Source organism: Hyla sarda, chromosome 4 (genome assembly GCF_029499605.1).
Source record: "Hyla sarda isolate aHylSar1 chromosome 4, aHylSar1.hap1, whole genome shotgun sequence".
Taxonomy (NCBI): Eukaryota; Metazoa; Chordata; class Amphibia; order Anura; family Hylidae; genus Hyla; species Hyla sarda.
The window spans coordinates 373,038,726-373,049,173 of NC_079192.1; the positions used below are offsets into that span (position 1 = coordinate 373,038,726).

The 10,448-nt window shown below is 42.5% G+C and overlaps 1 long non-coding RNA gene across 2 annotated transcripts in view; it reads left to right on the forward strand.

Moving 5' to 3' along the window:
• The window catches only part of LOC130267294 (uncharacterized), a 127,080-nt gene extending 124,911 nt beyond the window's left edge, over positions 1-2,169 (forward strand). For both annotated transcript variants that reach the window (XR_008843131.1, XR_008843130.1), the window contains one exon: positions 1,876-2,169. This is a non-coding gene — a long non-coding RNA (uncharacterized LOC130267294). The remainder of the gene's footprint in view (positions 1-1,875) is intronic.
• The last annotated feature ends 8,279 nt before the right edge of the window (positions 2,170-10,448 follow it).

Sequence of the window (10,448 nt, forward strand, 5' to 3'; positions counted from 1 at the left end):
CAAATGTCCTCATTTCTGCTGCATCAATGGCGTACCATTCATTGGGCCTGGCCAATAAAGAATCTGGGTGGTGGGCGATGAACTGCTTGGCGTACAGATTCATCTGCTCCACCATTAGATTGACAAAGCTGTCACTGAAAAAATTACTAAAATAGTCAATTTCAGTGTAACCAGCATTGTCAATCCGGATTCCTGAGTCGCCAAAAAACTCAGGAATCCTTGGCTGATATCCCTCTGGGGGTCCCCAGACAGGTTCACCCGAAGGGGGCTCCGGTACACTTGTCTGGGGGGTCGGACTCCTAGTATGAGCGGCATGGACGCTCGTACTAGTGTCGGCTACTGGGTCACTATCATGGGGGGTGCGTGGCCTCACCTGGCGGCACCTCTGCCACCATACAGGGGACTCATCATCAGTACTAGATGATGAGGAAGAACACAGGAATGTAGGATCTTCCTCGTCCTCACTAACAGATTCGGAGTCGGAGGCAAGAAAAGCGTATGCCTCTGCTACCGAAGTGGTGTGTGTGCTTGGTGTAACTTTATCTATAACAGTGTGTGATTGTAAATCACACACCGTTACATGGGGGGGGGGGGGGCAAATGCAGCGCACTGAAACCCTAATAGGGCCAGGGTCACGCAGAAAAAATTGTGGCAGACCCTTTAGGACCTATTAGGGGGGTCGGGGGGGGGAATTTATATTTTTGTTACTTTTTTTTTTTACACTTTTTTACTTTTAACTACTACCTGTCCCTTTGCTGTATTCTTTCCCTGCTCCAAAGAGGTGTCTTCTGCCCTGAGGGGCTCCGATCTTCACAGAGGGGGGGGGGGGGGGTCCCTGGCTCCTTCTTGCAGCTCTGCCCACTGACTGAACTCAGTAAGCTGGCAGAGCCGCGAGAAGGGGATGTTAACTCCTCTCCTGACGACTGCTATTGGTCGAATGATCGTCCGGCCAATAGCAACGATCCTGGGGGGGGGGGGGGGGTGACGAAATCGCCACCTCCCCATAGATACAGGAGGTGATTGGAGGTGTGTTCTACACCCCCGATCACCATGTATCTCCGGGCCACACGTGACCCGCATCACCGGAATCGCCTCGAATCGCCGGTGTGAATGGGGGGTCCGATAACCTACCTGGGCATTTGCGCGGGGTACTTGCTGATCGATATCAGCAGTCACCCCGGTCCGTTCACCGCAGGCAGCATAGAACTAATACACCCATCGCCAGTCCGGGACACTATTAATTACTATAATACACTTCAGCCTTTCAAAGTAATCATAGTTTAAAAATGCCACCTGAGTTACTAGTCCTCAGAATGGATGCCGCAGGTGCTCCCTACCAGGCCGGTTGAGTGCCAGGGATAGACTCAAGCTGGGCAGATAAGGAGCAGCTGCAGGTCCCGTTGACTAGCATATGATTGTAATTCATAGTGTCCTGGACTGGTGATGCCTGCACCAGTTTTATGTTGCATGCAGTTTGGACAGCATAAAACTGATGACAGGTTCCCAGTTCCCTTTAACAACAATAATGTTGCTAGTCTATCACCTGTGTTGAGGAGGATCTTCTATACTGACAGACTGACAACACCATTATTACTACCATAGACCATATAATAGATTATAATACAATTATATCAGTGATGCCCCTATATGGCTAAATAATACCACCACACCATAACCACTATCATTACCACTACAGACCATATAAGTGATTACAGTGCAGTTATATCCAGCAATGCCCCTAAATACTGCCTAAATAATACTGCTATCATACTACTACAGACCATATAAGGGATTAAAGAGTAGTAACATTTGCTGATGCACAGGTGAAGTTTTCTCTAATCGGGGTTGTTCACTTTTTTTTTCTTCTCCATCCAGCCCAAACCATCATGAATGACTATTTCCTCCAGCCGTGACTCACCTCCACAGAACCTGTCAGACAAACATTTTAGGCTCCACATTTTTCCAACACCTTTGGTATCCCAAACAGTAAAAAGAGCCTTAGCTGTCTGCATACAAGTCATCATTGCTGCCAGCCATCCTGCAATCGCTTGGAGCTGGGTAAAGTGGACAAGCTGCTTATTCAAGATCTAGTATCTGCATTATCATGTTTTTTTTTCCCTGTTTTTACATTACATTTTTTTGTCTTTAATTATTGTTATAAAATTTTTCTTCCATAATAAACAAACATAAACCGCAATACACAATACAGTAATCTATAACTAAAAACCAACAAACAATTACATGGAAATAAATAAGAATAAAAGGAAGCAACTTCATCCTTCCAATCATTCACCATTCTCACACAACCAGTGAGTGTCCCGTTTCTTATTGTTGTTACATTTTTTCCTCCACTACCTTATTATTTATTTTCTAATTATAAATCTAACTCTTTTTCTTATCTAAGTCAAACCACTTAATTTCTCCCTAATTTCATTACACATCAAGTTCTGGATTCTTGACGTTTTAGATTCCCCACTCAATTCAGTCTTCGTTATTCCATAATGCATCCATACTGAAAGGAGGCAATTATTTCCGTTCTTTTGGAGTATTCCATCTCTTCGCAACTGTAATCCGAGCAATAGCCAATACATGGAACACAATAAGGCGACTTTTATATGGTATTTTTTCTACCCCTAGAAATAGTAGTGCCACCGCCGGACCCTTGTAAGTTTATTAATAAATTATAGACCTCTTCCCACAACTGCTGTAATAACCTACATCCCCACCAAAGGTGCGTTGTTGAACCCTGCCTTTTCTTGCAACGCCAACATATGGGAGATATGTTGGGGTACATTTTTGACATCCACTTTGGTGTAAGATACCACTGATATATCAATTTACTAGATGACTCCAAGTGCGAAATGTTATGAGACACGTTGGTGGGTAAGGAATATATTTCAACCCTTGAAGATTGTGAAATAGATAAGCCCAAATCCTCCCATTTTCTTGAAACTTAAAGGGGTACTGCTGTGGAAAACTTTTTTTTTTTAAATCAACTGGTGCCAGTAAGTTAAACAGATTTGTAAATTACTTCTATTACAAAATCATAGTACTTATTAGCTGCTGAATACTACAGAGGAAATGGTTTTCTTTTTGGAACATAGAGCTCTCTGCTGACATCTCTTGATTAAAAATAAAAAGTAAAAAGTTTTCCACGGGAGTACCCCTTTAAGGTGTGGTAATGGCTATGTGGATTGTAGTGCCTTGTATGCCCTAGATATACTTCCTTTATTCCCCATAGATTTAAGAAAAAAAAAATTCACAGGTCCCGGGGAGTCTCTCTATCCCCCCATTTCAGCGTTGTAAGTATTTAAAAAAGTCATTAGATACAATTCTGTACTTGTTACATATAACATTAAAGGGGTACTCCACTGCTCAGCATTTGGAACAAACTGTTCCAAATGCTGGAGCCGGTAGCTCATGACATCATAACCCCGCCCCCTCTTGATGTCACATCCGCCCCCTCATTGCAAGTCTATGGGAGGGGGCGTGACGACTGTCACGCTCCCTCCCATAGACTTGCATTGAGGGGGCGGGGCGTGATGGCATGAGGGGACGGGGCTATGACGTTTGTTCCAGATGCTAAGCAGCGGAGTACCTCATTAAAGGGTAATAATATGCCTTTTTCACTAATATCCCCTCAAAAGTGAATTCCCTTTTTAATCCATTCAGATAAATCTGTGGTGGGGAGCATACGTTGAAGAATTTCAGGAGGAGAAACACTGTACCTAATAGGATTTACAATATGATGAAAACGTACATAAGACCATATGCTCAGACCTGCCACTGAGGTTGGGATATTATAAGCGGGGCCATAATGTCCATAATGCTACTTTTAAAGAGGGTAACCCCATTAGATGCTGCCCAATGGGTTGTGATATCATTATGCCACCATCTTTGTAGTTGGCTAAGTTGAATGGCTTGGTAATATAAGTTTGGGCATTAGAGGATGCGCTGGGTTTTTTGTGCTGTCAAATAAATTTTAGGACCAATAATTGTAGGTGTCTAATTGTCGATTTAGTGAATTTAAGAGGCAGATTACGAAGAAGATATAACATTTTAACAACTGTTTGTCTGTTTCATTATTTTCCAGTTATTTAGTAAAACAAAAAAATTGATAAAGCTATTTGAGACCAAACAACTCTACTTGTGAAAATCAAAACTCCAGCTAAAGGGGCAAATATATGAAAAATAATTGATTTAAAATAAAAAATAAATTAGAAAAAAAAATTAAAAAAATTCGTATTTCTGTAAAATAAAAATAAAAAAGTTTATAGCTTTTTGACCAGCACATAGATAAAATCAATAAACACAGTCAGGCCTAAAATAGCCCAGACTGTCAAAAGTACTTATGGTATTACAGAAGTGTAAGACACAGCCAATATCTCCAGCAGTTGTCACCTAAGGATAGCATTGCCTCTCTAAGCTACCAACATCTCTCCCTAAAGGAAAACATCTTTATTCTCCCCAACTCCCTGAAAGACGACTAATACAGAGAATCCCAGAAGGATTTAATTTTTTTTTAGCTGTAGCTCTTCAATTAATGTAATGATGTTTATTGCTACCGTATTTCTGTTTATCTGTAAAATAGAACACAGATCTGTGACATGGAGCCATATAGCAAATGATATACAGATTACAATGAAGAGAATATTAGTGAATATACAGTGTATTTGGAAAGTTTTTAGACTCTTTTACTTCTTTCACATTTTTGCTATGTTGCGGCCTTGTGCTAAAAACAAACAAACAAAACTTTAAAGGGGTACACCGGTGGAAAACTTTTTTTTTTTTTAAATCAACTGGTGCCAAAAAGTTAAACAGATTTGTAAATTACTTCTATTAAAAAAATCTTAATCCTTCCAGTACTTATTAGCGGCTGTATACTACAGAGGAAATTCTTTTCTTTTTGGATTTCTTTTCGGTCCGTCCACAGTGCTCTCTGCTGACACCTCTGCCCATGTAAGGAACTGTCCATAGCAGGAGAAAATCCCCATGGGCTGCTCTGGACAGTTCCTAAAATGGACAGAGGTGTCAGCAGAGAGCAATGTGGACAGACAGAAAAGAAACCCAAAAAGAAAAGAACTTCCTGTGGAGCATACAGCAGTAATATGTACTGGAAGGATTAAAATGTTTTAAATAGAAGTAATTTATGAATCTGTTTAACTTTTTGGCACCAGTTAATAAAAAATTTTATAAAAATTTTTTTTATAAAAAAAAAGGTTTTCAACCGGTGTACCCCTTTAAGTTTACCCCCATCATTTTGCACTGAATACCCCATAATGACAAAATGAAAACGGAATGTTAAAAATCTTTGCTAATTTATTGAAAAGAAAAAAACTTAAATATTGCAATGAAATAAGTATTCATACCCTTTACTATGTTGAAGCACCTGTGGTAGTGATTACACCCTCCGGTCTTCTTGGGTATGATGCCACAAGGTTTGCACACCTGGATATGGAAATTTTCTGCCATTCTCCTCTGCAGGTCCTCTCAAGCTTGGATGGAGACCATCGTTGGAAGCCATTTTCAGGTCTCTTTAGAGAGGTTCAATTGGGTTTGCCAAGCCAGGCATGCATGCGTATGGAGGTCAGGAGAAATAGCTGTTGGACCATGAATGGGACGGAGCTCAGCATTCATTTTAGGTCAGGTGTTCCTCAGAAAACTCAGGGGTTCAAATATAAACTTGTCCCAATGGGTTTAAGTTGGTTGTTCGGCAATACATTTTTACATTTTAAAGTGGCAGACTAAACCAAACCAACTAAACAAGCCTTACTTTCCTCCCCAATCCCCCACCACTGCCGATCTAATACTGTACCTGATGACTTTCTAGTACCTGGCCAGACACAGAAACTAGCTGTAAATGCCCACTCATTCTACCACTGGCTGAGGATGTCCCGGCTGTGGCCAGTGATTGGCTGAGTTGGCATTTCTTGTGTGTCAGGGCTGGGTACCAGGAAGTGGACATCAGTGGCGACCCGAGCGTTGTTGTAATTGCCACAACCAAAAAGCTTGTAGATATAGGGCTTGTCTTATATATTTTTCAAGCAGTCTGCCCTTTAAATCTCCTTGAGAGCACTATTACTCGTACATATTTGGGACAGCATTATGCATCAGTATTTTTAAAGGATTTATTTTAAGATTAAAAGTCATCTAGCTGGGATAAAGCCCCCACCAATTCAAGTGAATAGATTGGCAGTGTGCATTCTCGGCCAATGCTCCATTCACTGTCTATGGGGCTTTTGAGTTCAGCACTTGGCAATATTTGGAAGTCCCAGATGAAATAAATGAAGCGGTTCTGCTGTTTCATTCCCTCAATTCCCTCAATTGACCTCCTTTTTGTAATTTGTGGGGTCACAGCAGTCCAATTTGCATGGATTGATTAGTTATCCTCTATCCTGTGGATAGGAGATAGCTTTCAATCATGGGATAACACTTAGGCTAAAACTAGGCCAAAATGTAGTAGAGAGGCAAATCTTTCTACTAGGGGGGGTTCACACTACGTTTTGTAAATATGGGAACCGGATACTCCCGTATCCTAGCCGGACCCGGCCCGCATCTCATTCATTTGAATGAGCCGACCGTAGTCATATAGTGACTCCGGTCAGCTAATTTTTGCCCTGTCTCCGGTTTTGTGACTGGACCTAAATCCATGGTATACCGAGGTTTTAGGTCAGAAAAACGGATACAGGGCAAAAATGAGCCGACCAGAGTCACTACATAGATCCTGTCGGCTCTTTCAAGTGAATGAGATCGCCCGGTTTTCCCTCCCACCAGCCAGATCTGGTTCCCATATTAACAAAACGTAATTTATACCCACCCTTAGGGTACGTTCACACATGCAGATTTTTTAGCAGGTTTTCCGCTGCGTATTTGAAAGTGGGCGGGCTCTTCTTGGCTGTCCGCAGACGTTTTCCCACGGCGGAATGTACACTGAAGTCAGTAGGGATTGTGGCGGATTTTCTGCAGCATAAATTCCGCCGCGGAAAATCTGAGAAGAGCCCGCCCACTTTCAAATACGTAGCGGAAAACCCACTAAAAAATCTGCACGTGTGAACGTACCCTTATAGTTCTTTTCTGTGCAGTCTCCACTGATTCTGACTTAGAAATAGTGACACACAATATTGACCAATATACTTGTGCGAGGTCTAAGACCGGTTTTAGAAAATTGTATCACAGATCTAATGACTTATGATGCCTTCACTTCAGAGCAATAGACGCGCATTCAGGCTTGGACTTCAGTAATATGGAGGCAAAAAATACGTCTGGATTATAATTGCCTAAAATAGTCAAATTAGATGATGAGTCCTAATGCGATCAACATACAACCTCTGTACAGTGATGCAGAATATGTTGGCGCCATATAAACACCTGAAATGAAATTGTAATTGTATTGTGAGTTTGTAGAGAAAACAACGCTTTCCCACTTTCGATATGAACTTGACACAACATTTATTTTTATTTTTTTTTGTCAGTGTGAAGCAATTGCCCAATCGGCAACGACTACTGCTCATTGACGGGAGAGGAATTTACTGATATGAGAATTTTTAGTAACATGCTGACTGCAGAGAAGGCTGTACAAAGTGGTAGCACCCATGTCCTATGCATTGTAATCAGCAGCATCCAGCCCCAGCTAACTGCAGACTATGGGTGTGGGCCTCAGGCAGAGGGAGCGCTGATAATACCACACAGGCAGGGAGCGAGGGGAGGCGGCAGGGCATTGGTGCCATGATAAAACCTGCTGATTGATTCTCTATGGTATCCAACAAAACAAGCGCTTACAAAACCCCACACATACAATAGAGGGAGTTCTTGAATGTTCAGTCACTGGGTAGCGGAGAGAGTGTATAGTATAGGGTGACGCCTCAGTGACAGGCTGCCAGAGAGACTGTGTGTATGTTATGGACAGAGTCGCCAGGGAAGTGTCAAGATTCTCTGATGCATGTCACCACCTTGTACAATGCTTACATTAGTGTTTCCCAACCAGGGTGCCCCCAGCTGTTGCAAAACTACAACTCCCAGCATGCCCGGACAGCCAACGGCTGTCCGAGCATGCTGGGAGTTGTAGTTTTGCAACAGCTGGAGGCACCCTGGTTGGGAAACACTGTCTTACATTAATACTGAATGAATATGTATTGCATACGTAGCAATTCCATAATGCAGCCCTATTAGAATAACTCCATGGGGGAGCAATGGGGGAGACAAATTTCTAAGTCTATGGGAGGCTTCTGCTTAGGACCATACAAGAGATAACAGTCTGACAAGTATTATGTGATCAATTGATAATTAGTATGGAATATGGAAGCCCCTTGGTGCCCTGGTGACTGATGTTTGGGGGTTCGGACATGTTGGATTTTAACATATCTACTCCTCAGTTTCCATTAAAAGGGTACTCCGGTGGAAAACTATTTGTTTTAAATCAACTGGTGTCAGAAAGTTATACAGATTTGTAAATGACTTCTATTAAAAAATCTTAATCCTTCCAGTACTTATCAGCTGCTGGTTGCTACAGAGAAAGTTCAGGAACTGCCCAGAGCAGGAGCAAATCCCCATAGCTCTTTTTGGATTTCTTTTCTGTCTGTCCACAGTGTTCTCTGCTGACATCTTAAAAAAATCTTAATCCTTCCAGTACTTATTACTGCTGTATGCTCCACAGGAAGTTCTTTTCTTTTTGGATTTCTCTTCTGTCTGTCCACAGTGCTCTCTGCTGACATCTCTGTCCATTTTAGGGACTGTCCAGAGCAGCATATGTTTGCTATGGGGATTTTCTCCTGCTCTGGACAGTTCCTTACATGGACAGAGATGTCAGCAGAGAGCACTGTGGACAGACAGAAAATAAATTCAAAAAGAAAAGAACTTTCTCTGTAGTAAACAGCAACTGATAAGTACTGGAAGGATTAAGATTTTTTTTTAATAGAAGTAATTTACAAATCTTTATAACTTTCTTTATAACCAGTTGATTTAAAATATTTTTTTTTCTACCAGAGTACCCCTTTAAAGGGGTACTCCGCCCCTAGACATCTTATCCCCTATCCAAAGGATAGGGGATAAGATGTCAGATCGCCGCGGTGCCGCTGCTGGGGAGTCCCGGGAACCCCGCTGCGGCACTGCGCTCATTACAGCACAGAGCGAGTTTGCTCTGCACGTAATGACGCGCAATACAGGGGCCGGAGCATTGTTACGTCACGGCTCCGCCCCTCATGATGTCACGGCCCACCCCTTTCATTACAAGTCTATGGGAGGGGGCGCGGCGGGTCGGCACGCCCCCTGCCATAGACTTGCATTAAGGGGACGGGCCGTGATGTCATGAGGGGCGGAGCCATGACGTCACGCGGCTCCGTCCCCTGTATGGCCCGTCATTACGCACAGAGCGAACTTGCTCTGTGCTGTAATGATAGCGCAGTGCCGCAGCCGTGATCCCCGGGGTCCCCAGCAGCGGCACCACGGCGATCTAACATCTTATCCCCTATCCTTTTGGATAGGGGATAAGATGTCTAGGGGCGGAGTACCCCTTTAAGATAAATGGTTGCCTCAGGGGGTGAGGGAACCCCTGTTCTCCCTATTGCCACCATATATTACAGCCACAAACACATTGAATCATCAAATCTTTCTGTAATGGAAGCCATAGACAATGGGGGAGATTTATCAAAACCTGTGCAGAGGAAATGTCGTCCTGTTGCCCATAGCAACCAATCAGATCACTTCTTTTATTTTTCACAGGCCTTCCTAAAAATGAAAGAAGCGATCTGATTGGTTGCTATGGGCAACTGGACAACTTTTCCTCTGCACAGGTTTTGATAAATCTCCCCAATAACTTGATGTTTTCACACTGTTCTATTGTCTACTAGTGATCAAACACGTATGCATTTTCAATTATCCCAGGACTTCTTAGTAATGTAATACTTTTATGTATTTCATTCATTTTTTAATAATAAGTTAGCAAATACAATGGACAATACAGTGTGTATAATACCGAATGTAATGGAATATACAGTGTATCTAATACAGAACCATGGGGGAGATTTATCAAAACCGGTGCAGAGGGAAAGTAGAGCAGTTGCCCATAGCAACCAATCAGATCCCTTCTTTAATTATTCATGGGCCTCTTTCAAAATGATTGCTGGTTGCTATGGGCAACTGCACCACTCTTCCTCTATGCAAGTTTTGATAAATATCCCCCCATATGCTTAGGCTGCTTTCACACTATAAAACTACTTTCGTTATAAACGCCAGTCATAAAAATCTTGAAAATCGGCCTTTAGAAAATCCCATTATAGTCTATGGCAGTGGTCTTCAACCTGCAGACCTCCAGATGTTGCAAAACTACAACTCCCAGCATGCCCGGACAGCCAACGGCTGTCCGGGCATGCTGGGAGTTTTAGTTTTACGACATCTGGAGGTCTGCAGGTTGGAGACCACTGGTCTATGGGATTTTTTAACCTGTTATCGCC